The 22,483-nt window shown below is 36.9% G+C and overlaps 1 long non-coding RNA gene across 2 annotated transcripts in view; it reads left to right on the top strand.

Annotated features, from left to right (window-relative positions):
• The window catches only part of LOC123379748, a 228,571-nt gene that overhangs the window by 97,966 nt on the left and 108,122 nt on the right, over positions 1-22,483 (top strand). For both annotated transcript variants that reach the window (XR_006584623.1, XR_006584624.1), the window contains exon 3: positions 1,019-12,067. This is a non-coding gene — a long non-coding RNA (uncharacterized LOC123379748). The remainder of the gene's footprint in view (positions 1-1,018; positions 12,068-22,483) is intronic.

The raw sequence follows: 22,483 nt of genomic DNA, 5'->3' as shown, positions 1-22,483 counted from the left end.
TAAGCTTCTCAGGATCCACGTAAGAGTGAAAACATATGGTATCTGTCTTTCTCTGTATGACTTATTTCACTTAGCATCACACTCTCCAGTTCCATCCATGTTGCTACAAAGGGCCATATTTCATTCTTTCTCATTGCCATGTAGTACTCCATTGTGTATATAAACCACAATTTCTTTATCCATTCCTCAGTTGATGGACATTTAGGCTCTTTCCATAATTCGGCTATTGTTGAAAGTGCTGCTATAAACATTGGAGTACACTAAAATCTTATCTGGAATTTTGTGCAAAAGGGTAGTACTTGTCAGCAGGTTGGATTCACCTGTGATCCACTGGGTTAGCAGTTGGCTTTTTTGGTGGACAGGCACATTAACATCTGTATCTGAGTTTTTCTTCCCCCTCTGTAGTAGTTATTTACTCAAGAGAAAAAGTCTTAATCTTCTGTTTGAGGATATAAACACTTTGAGAACATCACAGTTCTCAATGTACATAGACTTTCGTGTAACCTTTCAGTTTTTGGTATCACATCCTTTTGCTGCCTTTTCCGTTATAGATGGGGGTCATTCTAGTTCAATTTCTCCATATACCATTGTTTTCCTTTAAGAGTGAGAAGGGTTAGTCCCTTGACCCCCTTATAGTAGATGTGTGATCATAGGTAGGTGTCTAACTATGTCTCTTTAAATCCTTCAGTCTCTTTTTAACTCCTATCCTCAATCCCACCTTTGACAATACCCAGATATTCCAATGAGCTCTCCTTGCACATTGCTATGTGGGTATGCTTGCTACTTTTAATGATTATCTCCTATTTACACAATTTGTCGTTTTCTACTCTGTTAAATTAAATGCCATTATTCCACTTTTTGTCTTTATATATATTATGGTTTAGAGTTATAGTAGTCTCTATTTTAAGAAAATATTTGAGTTTGTGTGTTAGGCTGGTGATGGTTCGCAAAAATATGTCAAGGTCCTCATTCCCAGAACCCCTGAATATTACCTGATTTGGAAAAATGGTCTTTACAGATATAATTAAGGATTCTGAGATGAGGAGATTATCTTGGATTATCAAAGTGGGCCCTAAATGCCACCACAGGCATTAGTGTAAGAGAGGCAAAGGAAGATTTGACACACGTAGAGGAGAAGGCGAAACAAAGATGGAAGCTGAGACAAGAGTGATGTGGCTTCAAGCCAGAAAATGCCGGAAAATACAGGAGCCACCAGAAACTAGAAGAAGCAAGGCACAGATTCTTTTTGCAGAGCCTCCAGAGAAAACATGGCCCTGCCCAAAAGCTTTATTTCATCCCAGTGAAATTGATGTTGAAATCCTGGCCTCCAAAACTGTAAGTAACTTAATTTCTGTTGTTTGAAGCCCCCAAGTTTTTAGGAACTTGTTCAAACAGTCACAGGAAACAAACATAGTTTGTATTAGAGTTTCTTTTTCTCCTTTATGCTTTATGATAATTTTTAAAAGGATAAAGAAAGAGATATTTATTTCACCTTCTTAAAGTTGGAATCATTTAAATCTTTGATTTAGGATAGTTTCATTTCTCATAATTTCATACCTTCCATAATGAGGATGCTCACTTTCAGAAGTATTGGAGCTTTCCCAGATATGGGATTTTAACACTGTCTTCATTTATTTTTCTCCCCTTCTTACTATATATTTTCTCTTCTTAAACAGATCTTACTTACTTCACTTTCTTCCCTTTCCCCTCTTTTTTCTTTTCTTTCTTTTTCCAACAACCTATTGATTATTTATTTAATGTTAGGCATTGTGGTAAGCTTTGAGAATATAGAACCAATAAAGCTGTTTCTACTGCCTTCCAAGAGCTTACTAAGGAGCTTCCAAGAGCTCCTTCTATTGATATAGAAAAGGAATAAAAATAACATTTGTTTGGCACAAAATATAAAATCAAAAACAGAAAGAAAAATCAACAACTGAAATACCATACTGTAGGTGTTAAATTAAATGCATGAGCAAAATGCTGTGGTCTCATGGACCTGAAATGAATAGTTCTACTTGACAGAAACGGAAGGGATCTATGAAGTAGTACCTGAGCAGGGTCTTAGGGGATGAATTGAGATTTTATGAAGAACTAAACAGGGAAAAGGCATTTTATGGAAAGAAACTGCCTCTACGGAGGGCACACATATGTTAAAGAGCATGGATTGCTTTGGCATTTGCCAATAGGCTTGGAGCATAGATTAAAGGTGGGGGAGGATGGAGTCATGAGACTGACTACAAAGGTTGGAGTCAAATTATGATGAACACTTTTTTGCTTGTGTTAAGGAGTTTAGATTTGTTTGATTGAAGTATTCATATAATTTCACTCATCTGTGGAATTTAAGAAACAAAACAAATAAACAAAGAAAAAAAGAGACAAAAAAACATACTCTGAAATGAACTGTTGGTTGTCATATGGGTGGGGGGGGGGGGGAGATGGGAGAAATAGATGAAGGAGACTAAGAAGTACAAACCTCCAGTTGCAAAGTAAATAAGTCATGGAGGTGAAAAGTACAGCAGAGGGTATATAGTCAATAAGACTGTAATAACATTGGTGGCAGATGGGAACTGCATTTTTCATGGTAGCACAGTGTAATGTATCGAATTGTTGAATTATTACTTTGTACACTTGAAACCAACACTGTGTATGAAAATATGTGAGACACACACACACACACACACACACACACACACACTGAAATATTATTCAACTATGCAAAAGAATGAGATCTTGCCATTTGCAACAACATGGATGGGCTGAGAAGATATAATAATGCTAAGTAAAATAAAGAGTTTAGATTTTTGTTATTTTAGAAATGGGAGGAAATGGGCTTTAAGAAGGAAATTGGCATGGTCCATTAGGAATAAAACTGTCAGCAGTTTGATTATCACACTGATGAAGAGAAGCTGGGAGATCAGCTACAAGTCTTTTGTAAGAGACCCTGTGAGCTGTAGATGACAATGACCTGAGTCAAAGCAGAGGTAATGGGGCGATAAGAGATAAGAGAATGAAGAGATAACTATAAAACAAAATTGGCAAAGTGATGGAATTTCTACCATTAAGTAGGGATGTTAAGTACAAAGGTAGTTGTCACAGAGTGCAATTGGGTACTGAGGGAGAGGAACCAAATTGAATCTGGGAGGCACAGAGGACAGGACACCAAAGCTGTTTATTCAGAGAAGGAACAAGTTATTTGAAGAAGAGGATCAGGAAAATAGATTGTGGCAACAAGGCTCTCCAAACACCAGAGACAATCTGAAAAATGGCATGGATGTGAGAAACAGATTGGCTACTGGATCGGCTCTAAGTGGCATCCAAGTGCTGGTATAGAAATTCCAGTGGGGTGTGACAAATGAAGGAACCAATGAGTGGAAACCTCCGGTTATCTTTCTTCATCTTTTCTTTCCCCAAGTGTTCATTTTCACATTTCTACCAATCTTTATGCCTGGAACAGTTTTTGTCCAGTGGCTGTACTTTCTTCCTTCTAAAATATACTCAGAACTTCTATCTGCCAGGACAACCATCCCAATTTCATGTTCTCAGGAGAAATTTGTATAGATTTGTACAGATTAAAAAATTATATCCTATTGCTTTATCTGTTTATAGTGCATCATTTATTCATTCAGCACACATTTAGCCCATTAAAAGGAATAGCCAAGATACTATGGCTTCCACTGGAATACAAGTACACCGATATGTTCTCTTATTTGACAAGTGTTAAGAAAAAAGACAACACCTCATAGCATATCTTCATTGTTCTATGCACCTACAAGTATCTTGCAACATTTGAATATTTCTTCTTGAACTATGTTCTAGGGAGCAAGAAAAGAATAAACTTTGTAATGTGTAATCTATGTAATATATCCCAAAGTGCTTCAGCTAAGATATTTACATAACTTTTGAAGTACATGCCATGGTTAGAATCAATTTCCTTTCCATAAAAGCTTCAAAGTTAATTAATTTAGCCAAGAATTGGGGGACAAAAATCACAAACATGGTAACAATTCCCCAATCTAATTAAATAGCAGCTAGGATCTGAAAAACAAATCTTTATTGAACATTTTTGAACTGGAATCACGGAACTTTTTCTGCCTTTGTGTTCAGTAAACCAGCATATGCCCTTCTAATTGTAAGTTTAGTTTTGATCATTGGGATACAAGCTCAAAGAGCTCGGCAAAGTAGTATGTTGCCTAGGGTTAGCTCTTTAGGATTATCTAACTGAAGAGTCTAAGTTTTAACATTAGCACGAGCAACCAGAGTTTTGCAGCCTAACAAGGATTTTAGAGCCAGTGGTATAGAGTATTCAGTTGAATTCGGCATCCTTGATCCTGGTAGGCTTGCCTTTCTTGGCAATATCCTCTGACCCAGAACTCCCCCTGGATAGTACCAAATATCCTTATCTAAAGCCTGACAATAGTTATAAAGAGGTGAATATCATTTTCACGTGTTGTATAATTTTATTTTTGTAGTTTTCAGACAGAGTATTTCACCCATATTAGAATGAATGTCTTGACACTCTAGGGATTTGGGGCACCAAAATCTCCAAAGGGAAGAAGGAGGACACAAGGTGGGCCACAGGGAAAGATAACATTGGGTGGAGTGGTCTTTCCACACTTCTCAATGTAGCATACAGCATGTTCTTCACTACCTGCTTGTGAGAGCCCTGGTTTATCTGAGACATTCTTCAACAAGGGCCAAATAGAATCTCGCTCTCTAGTTCTTGCCTGAGCTCAGCCACCCTATGTGAGCCTCGATATACTAGCATGCATGTGCCTAATGCTTCTGCTCTCTTTTCCTTGATTGAACTTGTTACCACTCTATATTCCCCAGGTGTTTCTGGGGCCCACGCAGATTTAGCTGCCAGCAGCTAGAGCAATGACTCAACTCGATGGAATCTATTGACAGGGTGCATGGGGAATACTCAGTATCCCACGTGTGATCAAAAACAATTCAGATAAAAGGACCTCAGTTTAGCCTTGGCCTCACAGCAGATCCTCACCTGAGGAACTCAACACTTGCCGCTTGTATGGATTCCTATGGAATCAGGCCTCAGTTTTTACCTCTCACCATGCAGGACACACAACCCATCCCAATTTGTCCCAATTTGTGACTTTGTGTGTGTGTGTGTGTGTGTGTGTGTGTGTGTAATTTGTAAAGTTCTTTATTTTCTGTGATCTGAATTAAACTCATACTTTCCAACCACTCTAGGATTCTCAACCCCATCTACCATCATCTCCAATCCAATTAGGCTATTTTCTACATTCTCTTTTAAAGCCTCTGCTTGTAGGATATAGCAACTTATGTCAGAACTGTTTACATACATGCATTGCCTATATCTCTTCAGGAGCCATGTTTTTAATTTCCTTCCAATCTCCCAGTCTATTCATTCATTTATTTTTTCAGATTATGCCAATTTATCTGTGTGTGTGTGTGTGTGTGTGTGTGTGTGCATGTCTCTTCTGATTCTGTCTCTGTCTCTGTTCTCTCTCTGCTCTCTCCTCCCTTTTCTTCTATTTCTAATCTCCATATTTTACTTCCTTGTTTTATGGTTTTTGTTTTAACAACATCTTTAAGTAACAGCACCAGACTGCTTTTATATATTTATTGAAACAACAAAGTTGTTGAATGAGGGGATTTTGGACAACCTGGACACTTGTTCCTCAGCAGGAGATTTTGCTTTTATATTTCAATACTTTTTCAGCTTTCACTGTTTATTAATGATCCATTTATGTAGAGTTCTCTCTATTTTCTTTTCCTTTCCCCTCCCTCCGTCGCTCCTGTCCTCCCTCCCTCCCTCCCTTCCTTCCTTCCTTCCTTTTTTCTTTTTAAACAACTTCACTCAACTCCCTACTTGCTCACTCACTTTGCTACACATATCCTAAACTACAGTAATGTTCTTTCTTACTTTCCTACTGCTGCACCAGTCCATTGGGAACCACACAGACTGGGAGGGTCTCAGACATGAGTTATTTTAGATTGTCCGGGAAGATCTAATTAAGGGTCAAAGTAGTAGATGCTGGGGGTGATTGTCATTGAGTGAAAGATGCCTGTTGCCATAGGCTCTCAAAGGAGAAAACAAAGGCTTTTTGCATACACGAAAATGATTTTATATATAATTTTAAATTTTTCTTGTGGATCTAAGTACCAAATTAGAAACAGTGAAATGGAAGGGAATGGGAAAATTTTCAATTAATTATAAAGGAAGACTCATTCCAACTACTGACTGACTATATTTGAGGGAGTAAATAATCCAAAATAAGTTGAAAGCATCAAGATTTGTGATAAACAGAATCCTCGAATTCATAAGATAGTAATGCCTGCCTCTACTTTTGTTTAATGAATGCTTCTCTCTTATAAAAGAAATACAGTTAAATTACAAATAACTTAGAAAGAAAACAAAGAAGTAAAACAATCCAGGATTCCGCTATACAGAAATGACAGTTGATATCAACATTTGGATACCTGATACTTTTATTATATTCACAGACACCTATTTTACAAAATTTGAGTCATGTATTATGTGGGGTTTGTTTTATTCCTGCTTTTATGTACCTGAAGTTCACGTCTCATAACTTTATATAATCATTATTTTCTTTTACATATTTTTAATTTTTTATTCGAGTATAGTTGACACACAGTGTTACATTAGTTTCAGGTGTACAACTTAGTGATTTGATAAGTTTAGACATTATGCTGTGTTCACCACAAGATTAATTACCATCTGTCTCATTACATCGCTAGTCCAATATCAGTGACTGTATTCCTTATAATTCCCATGACTTATTCATCCCATAACTGGAAACCTGCATCTCTCTTCCCTTCACCCACTTTGTCCAATCCTTTACCGTCCTCCCCCCCGGCAACCATAACTTTGTTCTCTGTATTTATAGGTCTCATTCTGCTTTTTGTTTAAATAGCTACATAAAATACCATATTAAAAATTGATATATTCTTATTTTCAATTTTATGGGGCAGCTATAAACAGCTTTGGACAAAAATGTTGGTCTGTGTCACTGAAGACTTTCTTACTAAAGAGTCTTGGGTTTCTTAAAAAAGAATCTTTGATACAGTATATCCTTGATATAATATTACTGGGAATCATGCCCCACCTCAGAGCCTTTTCAACAGTGGGTGCCTCTCTAGAAGTGTTTTCTCTCATATATTATCTTGTTGGATTCTTACACTGCGTTTTGAATACTGGTCAAATGTTACCACACCAGAGAGACATTTCCCTGAGCACCTACATAAAATAATGTCATATCCACCACCTCTGTAATCATGCATTATGTTTCATCTTAGTATTCAATAGGACCCAATATGTTATGTTTATTTTATTTTCTGTCTCCACGTTTTAGAACCTAAGCTAAATGAGAGAAGAAATACGGTCTATTTTGTCAAACAAAACAGTGCCTCAAATAGCTCTTGGCACAGAGTAAGTGATTAATAAATATTTGTTCAATAAACAGATAAATAAAAAGAAAAAAGTAGGAATTTGGGTACCTATAAGCTAGTTCTTTTCCAGAAAGCTTGTTCCAATTTAAACATTCATAAGCACAGAATAATATACTTTGAATATTAATTTTAAAATTGTCAAATAATAGGAAAAAACATACACTAAATTTCAGTGTTTGGTTTAGTTTTCATTTTTTTATTTCTTCTTAGAATTATCTGTGCCTCTTTATATTTTTCCTTAAAATGTTTCTTTAAAATAATGTGCAAGAGCTTATATGCATTGTGTTGAAATTTTTCACACTTTTATGGACATTTTCCTCTTTCATAGTATTCTTTTAGATTTTCCTTATGTTTTATGACATCTTAGGCAAAAAAAAAATGTGTCGAGTAGAACATTCCAAGATTTCTTCCTCTGAGCTCACCAGCAATATTGCTATAGACTTCAAACTTGTCTCCCTACTTTTTTAAGTTTGTCATCCATATCATTCATGCTTTTTCAGTGTTATTTATAATCTTTCAGTTTTTTCTTTATCCACGATTCCATTTTCTTTTTAAAAGTATGTATTTCCATTGTATTATCTTGTTTTTATTTTAGGCCATTTCTTCCTTCTTGTTTTGGATGATAGGGCTCATGTCTTCATGTATTCTATTTAAAATGCCCCCTCTCACTTATTTTAATAGATGATACATTTAGTTATTGCTATCCTTTTGATAATCTTCTTTTCCCATTGTCTCTGTTGTGTTTATCTATAGGCCCTCATCTTATATTTGTTTTCTACTTGCTCAACAATAAATCAGCCTAGATCTAGATCCAATGTCATGTTTACAACCAGATGACACCTGTTGTTTTCTTACTATCCACTTCTTTCTGGTTAAAACCCATTTATGCTGGTCAAATACCCTTCCTGTCACCCCAGCTGGGTGACAGGTTGGTGTGCAGACCTCCCAGCTAGAGACTAGGAAGCCGACATGAAGTCTGACTTTGCTGTCTACAGTGAGTGGTCTCCTCGGTCCCCAAACTGATAGTTTCACAAGCAGGAAAAGCTATACTTTGTAATATGTGTTTCTCTGCCCCATCTTCCTACCCTTGCTACCACCTACATTGCTTTAGCTAAATTTGGGGAGGTTTAATGTGTCACATGCCAGGCCTCTCCCTCCTGTTTTCTGGTTCTAAGGCCAAAATATGAAGAGATGGTATTATAGGGATACTACTCTATGTAAGTCAAGAAGCAGCACCTTCTATTGATTCCAAAGTGATTTCATGGCAGTCCAAGGTTTTAGTGGAAGAGGTCCATGGATCTCAATTAATTAATTAAGAAATGTTGAAATGTTTTCTTGACTTTCAAATGAATAGGGTTAGTTCATCTATGTGTATAGACCGTGTTGTTTTCTCGTAGTTTAGTAACATTAACTTTAGAGGGATGGTAAAGAAATTGCCTTGATTAATCTTAGTTTTTAGAATTTCGTAAGCTGTGTTTTTCTACGTAGGTGCTTTAAAAGAAAATGTGCTGAAAGCAATTTGTGATGGGAGACTGCTAATCAAATGTCTTGAAAACTACAAGTTTGATAGCAATGTTTTTCAAGATTCATTCTGGTTCATCTATTCTTTTATCCCAAATTGACTATCTTCCAAAATATTGCAGATGATTAGGCAAAAATACATAGATGCAGGATGGAATTACTATGGGAAATGTCAGCATCATATAACAAGTGACTAATGTTTTGTTGTTATTATGTAATGCTTAGAAATGACATCTTTATCATTTCATATAGAAATATTATATCCTATCACTTTGAATGGCTTTTTAACTAATTGAAACATATGACAGAGTTTTGGTGATAAAGTTATCTGAGCTATTGAAATACTTTAGATGAATTTGGCAAAAATTATCTGCAGTGTTTGATTAAAGCACCATGACATCTAGAGTAATAGTTCTTCCACATAAAATGAAGATGGAAACAGAGTGGGGTCAAACTGACAAACTTATTTTCAGTAGCATCCTGTTAGCAATCTTCTCAATGTAAGATACCACACTTGGGCAAAGGGGATTCTTTTTCATAAGGTGTGTGTAATTCAGAAATGTCTGTGGTCATTTTACTCAACTGGCCACTATCTACTGTGATATCAGCAAAGCTGTTTTGAATGCCGGTGTATGTCTTGTCTTTTAAGAAGGTTATTGGTGGCCTTTCTACACTTTATCTGAAAGTCCTTTGTTTAGTGCAGGTAGAAGCTCTGTTGTAGCAGAGGCCAGATCCTTGGGGCGGATGATTGTAGAGTCCTGATGCATATGGCTGGCGTTTTTGTTGACTGACTCTCAGGAGTTAGTTGTTAGTCTTAAATGAGGGAAACAAGAAAACAGTTTGTTCTTTATAACACATGAATATGGAACATAGAATTATAGAATGGCATTGAGTCAGAGAAATTTCTAAAGACGAGGTATCTTTCAAGCAGTGATTAGAATTCTTGATATTCTACATATCTGGTAGCTAAAGAGCCCCAAATGCTTTTGAATAATGCTTGTTTTCAAAATATGAAACAACCACAGCTGAATCACTAAATGGTGTCAAGTCATTATTGTAATTATTATTTAACTCAAAAAATTGTTACTACATGGGAAGAATTTTGGGGAGGGATTTGATTTTCTTTATAGAGTTACAATTGCCATATAACATATTAGTTTCTGGTGTATAACATAATGATTCAGTCTTTGCACTAACTTGTTTTATTTTTTATACTTATTTAGAATCAATGTCAACCTCCTTTCCAAATCTGTCAGTGACTCCTTTTGAATATTGGAGAAGGTGGAAACCCCCAATTTCTGTCTTAGCTGTCCCCTATAACTGATTTTGACACTCTAATTACCACATTCTCTGTTACGACAGTTTCCCAAAATGATCTTATCCACCTTATAGTATTCTCTCATCCTGTGTCTTTCACCTATCTTACTCATTCTTGGATTTTTGGTTTGTTTTATTAAAGTCAGACAATGTCCAATTTGAAAGATACTTCAGCTGGCCAAGTAAAGGTTAATGAGATGGAAACACTAAGTTTAGCATCCACATGGAATATTGTCATTCCTATAGAGCGTGGCACCAGATGAGGCTTTGTGGCATCATCAAGGGCGAGAAAATGTGGTTGTGGCAAATCCACCTTTGAGTGATGGCTATTTTGTGTGTGTCTGGGGCGGGGAACTTTGCTAATATAATCACTGTAAAGCACGTGTTCCTTAATTGCATTATAGTATTCACTAGCATGAATTTGATTTGAAACAAAATTCCCTGATATCTCTGCATCATTAACTTATTGATAATGATGGTGGCTATTATTTTTGAGAAATACACAAACTTAATGTATGAAGTTTAAATGCATCTGTAGTTGTAAAAACATGCTTTCCTCTTTCATGTTCGCTTATTTTCCTTTATGTTGAAGTCTCCTTTTTTGATATTGATTAAAGAAAGGAAGCATTTGTCTTAACTTGAGAACAAAATGGAATTCTAATTAAAGTAGTTACAAGAAAGGAAAAATCATGACATTAAGATAACATGTAATCTTGGAAGAGTTTAAAAATAGCAATTTCTGTCTCCCAAAGTGGTATGATTTTGATTCCCTTAGGCATAGAGAACTTTGTTTACGGTGGTTTAACTTTGCAGTTTGATAGAAGTCAGTATCTTCAAAAAACTGAAACAAAACCTAGGAACTCAGGGATGAAGTGATACCCGGATCTGTGTGACACATTAGCTATTTTGTCAGTTCTATATTCCCAAGTTGGAATTCAACATAAAAGAAATACCTCATCACTTTGTTCTAAATCGTGTCTGATCCAACATGGAAGAAATAGATTTGGGGAGCTTTCTTATTAGAAAAAAATCGTATCTTTGACTGAATGAAATAGTTCCTGCAAAAAGCAACTTGGAATTCACCTTTGGTCTCCTTCCTATCTTTAGCCTATTTGCTATAAAAAAGGTTTCTAGATTTTAGGGTCTGCTTAGTTTTGGTTATCTCAGCTGTAATAAGTAGCCTTGGGACCCCCGAAGGCACACCCCACACACTTATGCTGCGTGACCTAAGGTCACAAGTAATGGCCGCAAGCTAATTGATTGAGAAAGGCTTGTCTGGCGGGGCCTCTTTGCGTCCTCTCTTTACATTCCTTAGTCCTGTGAAAGAGGCACTGGCCGCTCAGCTAGCAAGGAAGGAAAAAAGAGAGGAAGTTTCTCCGCGTTCTGATTACTCTCTGAATTCCCTTGTAGCGAGCTTACTTCTCTCCACCCACTTCTTACCGAGAACTTAATTTGAAGGTGAACAACTTAAAGCCTGTTCCCAGAGAGGTCCCCGAAAGGTGATTTGAGTGTTTACCGAACTGAAGGAACAAATTACCTACTTGAGGCGGTGGGCAGCGTATGGAAACGCTATTAGAACTTCAGCAAAGTGCACAGCTGCCTAATACCGAAGCCCGGGACTCAGATTGATAGGCAAATCAGCCAGCTCGTGGAAGGGCCCTCTGGGTGGCGGCTCCGGGCTGGGCTAGTGGGTGCTGGACAACCGTAGGCAAAACAGAAATGGAGCAGGGGCAGCAGATAGCACACTTTTACGCCACGCAACTGTTGCTTTCGCATGGTGAGTGCAGATTTCAGATATTATTTAAAATATGCTTTCTGTGTGGTGAGACAAGTAACGACAATCTGTTGTGCCTGGAGGGAGATTCTAGCAGGATCATTTCTTTTGAGTTCTTAGGTGATCTGGTTTTGTTTCTGCTTGATTTCCCATTAAACTTGGCAGTGCTGACAGAGAAAGACAGTATGTGCCTTGTCTCGCGTGTCCTTTTTCTTAAAACTGTCCTTTTGTTGAAATCACGCTTCTCTTCGACCTGAATAAATATTGTTTTAGGCAAATCGTCTGTGGAATAGATAATGAAGGAACAGCGGTGTGACAGAATATATGTAAACATTGCATTTGGTCCCACTTCGTGTCCCTTCCGCACGGCTTCGTGTTCAGCCGCCTTATCTCAAGAATATACAGCCCAGGCTGTGTGAAAAGAGCTTTGTGCGAGAATTCCTGCCAGTTAAAGGGTCAGGGCCTGTGCGTTATCTGACGGCCAGCAAGACTCACTGGGGTGTCCTTATTTTTTAACCTAAAATAGGGAAAAAAAAGTGCATCTTTACATGTTAAGAAGTAAGTGTGTTTTGAGTCCAGCAGTTGCCTTCTTATAGTTTATGTGTGTTATTCCTGGCAAATTGTTTAAACCTCTTTTGAGAAGGAGCATGCAAACTTCTTTTGTTTCTTTTTTTGCCTTGTTTGCTCACATTTCACTGTAGAAACTTTGCACACAATTTTGTTGTTGTTGTTGTTGTTTTGAATTTTAATTATCTTGAAACAATACCGAGTAGTTTTTATTTCGGTGCGAATATGTTGGAAGTTAGTTGGCTTGCTTTTTCTGGAGAAAAATACCTCAGAGAGTAAATGGTGCTTAATTCCTAGTTGAACCAAACTTATAATCGTATTTTAAATGTGCTTGTTGTTGTTGTTGTTGTTGTTGATGTTTAAATCAGAGGCTTTAGGGAGTGTTCCTAGAAATGTTATAGAAGAGATTCTTCTGCAAAAACTGCAAGTTCAGTATTACAGCTTTAATAAGTGCCAGGACATTATTGCCGTTGTTGACTTTGTTGAAAAAGCAGCTTGATGAACACGGTGACTGCATTCGATGTTACCAAATGAATGAAGTGAAAAATGTGTCTTCCATAATGCTGACTCGAGAAAATAGAGAGGTCCGTGTTATGATTGTGTTTCACGTTCATTTAAACTTTTTTTTAAAAGAACAGCTCTGTAATGCAAATTTTGAATAATCATTTTGAAAATAAAAATAAAGTCAGCTCTTTGTATTTTGAAATTTATAGTTTCTGTTTGCTAAAGTAAATTAATAAATGGAAACAATACATTGAAGTGATTGTGAAACTATAAAACTTTACAATAAAGACAAGAAAGCTTTTAAGGAAGATGGAATGTGTTTTCGCTTACAGGGCAATTTTGAAGCTTTACTTAACTCTTCTTTCCCAAAGATTTATGGAAAACTCTCAACTGTTGCAGAACCAAGTAATACTCTTGACTTTAATACAAAAACTATGCATAAAGGGTACCTGGTTCACGGATATTTACATAGTTCAGGGATAATTACTTTTTAGTTATTCCTATGATTTGATATAAACTTCTTTCAGCAATTGCAAAATGTGCCTGACAAATCCTTTTCTAAGAGAACAAGTTCATTATGTTTGTCACCTGTTACGTCCATTCTTTCTTTTGCTCATATACACGGTTCCTAGCTATTCGTTAGTGCTGCAAGAGAGTGAAAACCTTTTTGAGAGAAAATGTTGAAGTTTTGGTTTGCGTGCACATTTTGAGGTTTTTAAGATTATGTTCTCATCAGTATCACGCAGTGTTCTTAAAGGCTTTTGTTATGATCTTGATATGAACAGTCAAGAAAGGAGATATAAATTGTTTGAGTTTTCCCTTTAATATGGCTCAGTAAAGTTAAGTGTGGCTGTGGATTTATGGAAGGCTTTGCCAAGAGAGTAACCTTTGGAAAATTTCTCCTTTTGGTATCATTTTCAGTAAAAAAAAAAAAAAAAAAAAAAAAAAAAGTTTACCCTCTCACCTATTTCCTCCAAACCAATCCAGAGACCAAAAATTAAAGGGAACTTCATTAGTTTCCTCAGTTATAAAGTCTAACCACAACTCAGGAAGTTTCTATGCTATGGGGGGGGGCTGCAAAAAATGGAGTTCCCTCTAATGGAAGTACATAATCGTTATAAAAACAAATTAAAAAGATCTGCTTAATTTTCCTAACATTTAATCTTAAACTACTATTTCCCATCTTTTCTGGTCATATTTACTTACTGATTGGTTACTGGAGTGAAAGAATCTTTTAAAAACTGAAATTGAACTTAGCATTATTTTAAAGTCATGATTTTGAAAAGGTGTATATTTTCTTATATAAAGCTGATTTTCCACAGAAGTTTGAATTATGCGTTAAATTAATAGAAAGTAATGGAAATAAGTTCACAAATTAATATACGGTTCTCCCTCTTATTTATATATAAGACATATTGGCAATTGATTGTACTTTTCCCCATATTACTATATTACACCAGATTGGAGTGTGTGTATGTGTGTGTTTGCATCTGCACTTATGAGTTCACAGAGAGGAGATTGAGTGGCCTGGACATATGCTATGGTTATGACACTTTTTGACTTCCTTAATTCTCGTGGTCACTAAATATCAGGGGTTTTCTCCACCCATGTAGCAGTAGACATCTGTTTCAGTGAGGAGTATAATGTTGGCTGTATTCTTGTTTCAGTTACATTCATCAATTTGTTTTAAAGATGATTTTCTATCCAAATATAGAGCAGAATCTATAGGATTGGATTCTATCATCTCTGACAAATTATGAGTCATTTAAAAGCTTTCCTAAAGAGTGGCAATATGGTTTTTATTACTCTTTTTACAGGGAAGAGAGCAGAGTGGTTGTTCGTCTTTCTAGACACTTTGATCTTAGGATACACATCTTTCTACGTTGTGCACGTCTCCAGAATTTTCTTTTCAAATGTTGCTTCTTTTACCATTAAGCTCTAATCTCTTTTTCTGGAACATCCTAGTAAATACATGTTGAAGCTTTACAATATGTCATACATATTCCTTAAATTCTCTTTCATATTATTTTATATATTCTTCTGTGTTGCATTTTTGGTGAATTACTCAGAGATATCTTCCAATTTACTAATTTTTGTTTTGACTATGTCCACTAGAATTCTTTTGAGTATGTGTATTTTTCCCCTAGGAATTTTAATTGATTCTTTCCTCATAGCCACTTTCATTGTTGTTTCTCTACTTATTTTCTTATAAATTGTATTGATGTTATTTCTTACTTTATCTCCTCAAGGATACTAACACGCTTATTTTGAAATCGATCTATTTTCATGTCATCTGGAATTACTTTATTACCTTTTTTTTTTTCCGTGTGTGTGTGTGTGTGTGGTTTCACTTGTCTTGGAATTTTTGTTTTCAGGCTCAACTTGAGTGAGGGATTTTTAAAAGTTCTCTCTTTGCTAGCCCCACTCAGTCCTATGGTCATAGAGTTGGCCCTACACCCTTCCGACCCCCATCTCAGAATCTCTGATAATGGGCATAGATGTAAGCCACGGAGTCAAACAGCAGTTTGTCCTAGGTGCTGACAGCCAGATTATGACTGCTGCCTCTGGCCTGCCTACGTAAGCAGCTCTGTGTAAACCACGGCTCCAGGGGCGTAACCCGTTATTCAGCTTCCTGTTATCCCACACTCCGGTTTCAGCCAGTAAACCTGGCACTGATTTTCACTCCCTGGAGGGCAAATGTGGCACCCCAGTTCCCTCAGATATATAGGGAAATGTTTGCCACTCATTCCAAAGACCAGGTGGTACACTGTAGCTTTCTGTTTCTGTTTCTCTTCTATCTCTGATATTTACCTTGTTTTTGTTATTACTTTTGCATGAGCTCATTTCATATTTTATCTATTCTTATTATATGTTGGTGGCAAAGGCAGGGAACTCACACCGTATTCTTGCAATGCCATCTTAACAGGTTTCCCAAATTGGGGGCTTTGGAATCAGAAGATGTGGGTTCGGATTCTAACTCACTTATTAGCTGTGTTACCTTAATCAAAATCTTTAATTCCTTAAAAGTCTCCACCTTTTTCCCATCAAAAATGTTGATAGCGATGCTTATCCCATAGGGCTGCCCTAAGCATTGAATGAGATAACACAGCATGTAGCTCTGTGCTTAACCATATCAATGTGCAAATTTTAGGGGGGGGGTGGAAAGTAACCAAAACCAAAACTGAACCAGACGCTGCCAATTAGGTAGTGAATAAATGGCAACACACTAAGAAGTGTAAAGTAGACTTTGATGGACCATGGTTTTGATGGACTAGGCTTCAAATCTGTAGCATTGGCAGAACATATGCTTGGCTGGGTAGGACATGAGCTTCTGAAAACCAAAAGATTCTAAAAGATGAAAAAGACGAGGCTGAAGATGAAGCAGCAGCAGCTTGGAATTAGTCTTAGAGTTTGAAAACAGAGAAAGAGACACGTTTCTAAGAAGCTATTGCCAATATGTCCTCGAGTAGAACGTTTATGAAAGAAGCATTTTATTTTCCTTTCTTACCACTGGCTTCCCTCCACCATGTTAGCTTCTTCTCTTTCATTTCTATTTGTAGGAACATCTTCTGTGCACTCCTTAAATATTCATAAGCTTCAGTGCTCCTTCCTGGACTGCCTTTTCTTCTCGTACTATCCTCTCTCCTTTGTTCATCTCATTCATCACCATGACTCCAGATACCGTTATTAACCAACCTCTGGCCCCTTTCTCTCTCCCAAACTTTAAACCGGATTTCCAGTTACCCACTGGGGCTTCATATGCAACATGCCCAAATCTGAATCATCATCTCCCTGCCAGAAACCTTCTTGGTCTCGGTCTGCCATCTACCTGCTTGCCCCAAACAGGATCAGGACATGACACCTCACCTTTCCCATATTTCTCTCTCCCCACACATTTAAGCTCTATGAAAGACTGATCTTATTTCTGAGTATTTCTTTTTTAAAATCATTCTCCAGTTTCCTCTCTACATTTCTTACCATATGACTGATACTGAAAACCACTTTAGAGTTTATCCATTAAGGACAAGGACGTTGGGGTATGTATGTATCCCCAACTCCTATCTGGCATTGGCTGAGGTTCACTCCTACTCTGTGTAGCTCTGGAATTCTAGCCCACCTCATGGCAACCCAAACATATTTTTGGCTCAAGAACAGCCTCAGGCATGGAATGGCAAGTGCTTTCAGTGAAACACCCTCACTGTGGAAGGACAATGTGAGTGCCAAGGGTATATGAATAGAACACCAAGATCATCTGCAGTGTACATTTAAGAAGACATTTAAGTTCTTCCCAAGTGTTTGCTATTCCAACCAATGTTGCAAAGAACGTCATGGTATATGTTCCCTTGTGAATATATGTGTTGAATTTTTCTTAGGGTATATATGCAAAAGTGGAATTGTTGTGAGATCCATGTGGTCTCAATTTTACCACCAAAATAGGCTTCAGGTTGTCTCTAAACTGCCAGTGTTTATATTGAATATGTATGTATGCGTGTGTGTGTATATATTTCTCAGCTTGTCATTGATGAAAAAATTCAAGAATCACTAGATTAAATTAAGACCAGTAGTTGATTATTCAGTCATAAGAAAGAAGGTATTCCTGCCATTTGCAACAATGGATGAATTTTGGGGACATTATGCTAAGTGAAATAAGACAGAGAAAGACAAATACTGTATAATCTCACCTATGTATGGAGTCTAAAACAATTGAATTTGTAGAAATAAAGAACAGATTGACAGGGCTGTGGGATGAGGAGAGGAAATGGATGAAGGTGATCAAAGCTTTAACCTTCCAGCTGTAATATAAGTAGGTTCTGGGACATAACATAGCGCATTTTGACTATAGTTAGCACTACTGTATTTCATATTTGAAAGTTGCTAAGAGAATAAGGTCTTCATAGTTCTCATTACAAGAAAAAAAAAGCATGTAAGGTGATGGTTGTTAACTAACCTTACTTTGGTAATCATTTCATGACATATACATCCATCAAATTATTATGCTGTATAACCTTAAAGTTTTATACAGTGTTATATGTCAATTATATCTCAGTAAAGCTGGGGAAAAAAGACAGTAGCTGGCTAGAAAAGAACACTTGAGAAAATCAATATTTAAGGAGTATATAGAAGACGAGAAGGAGGTCAAAAGAAGATATAGAAAGAATGCTCAGAGAAATGGCAGAATTGTGGAAGCCAAGAGTGTTAAAGGCTTAGTAGCTATAAGAAAAATAATTTCAAATATAGTCCATTGAATAAAACAGAAATTTGCCTGTCTCATATTGTAAGCCATATTGTGCTAGTGGACTCATTCTGCTCTTCAAGGTCATTCAAGAATCCAAGTTCCTTCCTTCTTGTTGCCTTAATATGTTTACAGGCATAGCTAAGCTCACAACAGGAATAGAAAAAGAGCTACACAGTTTAGGGATGGCAGCTTGTCTTTAAGTTGAAGAGAGTCTAGAAATTATATATGATATATATGTTGTATTCTACTCATCTAAATTTAGCCACACAGCTACAACTGGGTATAAGAAAAGCTGGAAAATACAGTTTCTTTCTGGGAGGCCATGTGATTAGGAAGAGGGGAAAATGAATTTTAGAATATCCAGCAATTGCCACACCAACTTTCTAAGTTAAAAAAAGTAGTGATTACATAGGTTTATATGGTCATTTAACATTTAGTGAGAGGTTGCTATATTTGGTCATTATTCTTTTTTTTAATGTTTACTTATTTTTGAGAGAGAGAGAGAGAGAGAGAAGACAGAGTGCTAGTGGGGGAGGGGCAGAGAGAGAGGGAGACACAGAATCTGAAGCAGGCTCCAGGCTCCGAGCTGTCAGCACAGAGCCTGACGTGGGGTTCAAACTCACCACCTGAGCTGAAGTCAGATGCCCAAGCAACTGAGCCACGCAGTTGCCCCTATTTGGTCATTATTCTATGTGATAAGGATACAGACGTTAAAAATGCTACCAAGTAGTTTATATTTTATTTTATTGTATTAAATGTTTATTCATTTATTTTGAGACAGAGAGAGCGTGTGTGTGAATGAGAGAGGCAGAGAGGGAAAGAGAGAATCCCAAGCAGGCTCTGTGTTGTTAGCACAGAGCCTGACATGGGGCTTGATCCCACGAACCATGAGATCATGACCTGAGCTGAAGTCATGGGTCAGATGCTTAATTGACTGAGCCACCCAGGCATCCCTAGTAGCTTATATTTTAGAAAGTAAAGATAGGTGCTAAATAAATTAACAAATAAATATATGATATAATATTACGAAGTAATAAGTACTAAAGGGGAAGAACAAAGTAAAAGGATAGAGGTGTTATTTTTAGATATACTACTTAAAAAAGATCTATTATGGTAAAAACTGAAAAAGGTCCTTTGAAAGACAAAATACTGGAATAGTCTTTTGTTTTTTTATTATATTATATTATATTATATTATATTGTATTATATTATATTATATTTATTTTGGGAGAGAGAAACCGAGAGAGAGAGAGACAGACAGACAGACAGAGAGCCAGCATGAGCAGGGGAGGGGCAGAGAGACAGAATTCCAAGCAAGCTTTGCACTGTCAGTGCAGAACTCGATGTGGGGCTCGAACCTACGAACTATGAGATCATGACCTGAACCAAAATGAAGTCAGATGCTTAACCAACTGAGCCACCCAGGCTCCCTGGGGTCTCCCTCTTTGGAGAGAATTTGCATTTCAGTTGCAAGCCTAGAATATTAGTTGAACAGGATAAGGAGAGCTGCAGTGGGAAGTAGATTCAGAACTAAAGGAGAGTTATGCTTTTGATGAGTTTGGGAATAAAATTGACCGTGATTATATCCTAAAGAGAAGATGCCTACAGAGATGAGGTTGGTGCCAGTCCTAGTGCTGGAAGGAAAGGAATGATGGTCACAGGTGTAGATAGTTCATATATGATGACCTCATTTTTTCCTAAGCAAGAAATCAGGGAAACTACTGAGAGTTCAGGCTATGTCCGGTTCTTGATGAGAATTATGAAGTTATGGAGTTGTTATGAAAATTTCCAGCGAATATGAGAAGCCCAAATCTAGGAGAGAAGTGTGGCATGGAGTTTTATCTGTGCTGGGATTTTTCTGGGTAATGGAATAGTCTGCCTGTGCCAGGTAAGAAAAGATGGTAATGAGAGTGGTTTAGGTGATGAGATATAATGTTCATTCCAGAAAGCAAAAGAAATACCCCCTCAGAAGAGAGCTGACTAGAGAACCACATGCCCGGTTCTAGATTATGCCTGAGTTTGTAAAGTGATAGAGATAAATGTTTCAGCTTATATTTTTCAGGACAAGTCTTTTCTTTTACAATTTAATATTCAAAAATTCCAAATTTCTAATTACTTGACTTTCTCGTTTTTATTGTGAAGATAGTTGTGTAGGGTTGTAAATTCACTGTTACAGTTATGAAACTGGTTAGACAAGTCATAAAAATACTAAGAAATTAAAATCTTAAGTGAATTCCTGTAGCCTTGCCATTTGAGTTTTCTTGAACATCTGCCTAGGCCCTGGTGGGATTACTACGTTACTTCATGTAAAAAGTAGGGAAATGGAGACTTCTGGGGCGGAAAACATATAGTTTATAAGCTATTTATTGGTTGATTTACTAAATGCTTAGCATCACATATATCATCTTTTGTATTTCATTCTTCCATAGATGCAACCTCATAGAGCACTCAGCCCTTCTTGGCCTACCATATATGTCTTGATAACTCGATTCTGGTTTTTTTCCCCCATTTCTTGTCCTTTATATATGGATATTTGCATTTTCCCACCTTTAATCCCACCTTTATCAGGAATGACATGAGATATAGAGAAGCCGTTGCCAGAGGTATCCCTAGTTTTTGCCTTTTGAAAGTAATATCTTGACAGCATGACATTTTCTCTTGTTTCAGATCTTTTAGTTTTTATCTTTTGATGAAACTGTTCATTGTTTCTGTTCATTTTATGGTTCTCAGATTACTCCCAAGATATATCTAATTTAGACCTTTTGGGGTGTTGTTGCTGTCATTTGTTTGTTTCCAAGCAAGTGTATTCTTTGTAGTGTTTATTTTCTATAGAATATTTTTATTTATTAGCTTGTCTTTCCTGTAAAGGCAGTAAAGTGTCTTTAAGGTTTTCTTCTGGCCTCCAAGTTGCATTAACTTGTTTTATCTGGCTTCTCTTACCTTTCTTCCTGAAAGATAAAGCCAATTTCTGTATTCCCATCTCAGAATTTGTTTACTAAAGTAAAATTCCAGTTTTGTTTTCAGATCCCTGTAACAATCTTTCCTTCATCACCCTACCTGTATTGCCATTTCTTGCTGCTTTAAGTTTCTCCCGCACTATACCCAGTTGCTGACATGGTCCCCTCAGATGAAATTTTATCCCAGTTTCTGTAAAATGTCTCCCTCAATAAAGAAGAGGTAAACATTTAAATCTGTAAACTAAATATGGTATTCTTTTACATCAGCATCTTCTAGGGTAAATTTTGATATCTTATATTCACTTACAGTTGGCTTTCTTGTTGTTCTCATCTTCTCAATCAATATTTTCATGTCAGATGTAAATTAATAAGATTAGATTTCATATGTTCCTGATGGCAAGACAACACAATGTAGCAAGACTTTTTACAGTCAATACACATTTGTACTATTTATGCGCTAGAAATTACATAGGGGAGAATATCATGAGAATAGGGCTCAAATCATCTAGGCTTAGAACATTAAAATTTTTTTTTAATGTTTATTTATTTTTGAGACAGAGAGAGACAGAGCATGAATGGGGGAGGGTCAGAGAGAGAGACACACAGAATCTGAAGCAGGCTCCAGCTGTCAGCACAGAACCCAATGCGGGGCTCGAACTCACAGACTGTGAGATCATGACCTGAGCCGAAGTCGTACGCTTAACCGAGTGAGCCACCCAGGCTCCCCTAGGTTTAGAACATTTTAATCAACATTTAGAATTGTTTTCTCCTGTGAATAGAAAAATGATTAATACTAAGTGTTAGTAACCCCTTAATCACTGTTACACATTTAGCAAATCAATTTAATTATTCATTGGGTGATTAGAAATGACTAGTTATAAACAGAAATTTAGAAAAGCAACATTGATGCTTGATGCACAAATACACACATATGGATTGATAGATATAAGAGATATAGATATTTACACACACTATGGAATTTTGTATTTCTTTCTTTTTTTTTTTTAACGTTTATTTATTTTTGGGACAGAGAGAGACAGAGCATGAACGGGGGAGGGGCAGAGAGAGGGGGAGACACAGAATTGGAAACAGGCTCCAGGCTCGGAGCCATCAGCCCAGAGCCTGACGCGGGGCTCGAACTCACGGACCGCGAGA

The sequence above is a fragment of the Felis catus genome, chromosome C2 (genome assembly GCF_018350175.1).
Source record: "Felis catus isolate Fca126 chromosome C2, F.catus_Fca126_mat1.0, whole genome shotgun sequence".
Taxonomy (NCBI): Eukaryota; Metazoa; Chordata; class Mammalia; order Carnivora; family Felidae; genus Felis; species Felis catus.
The sequence above is the reverse complement of the archived record's forward strand: the minus strand, read 5'-3'. Positions and strand labels throughout refer to the sequence as shown.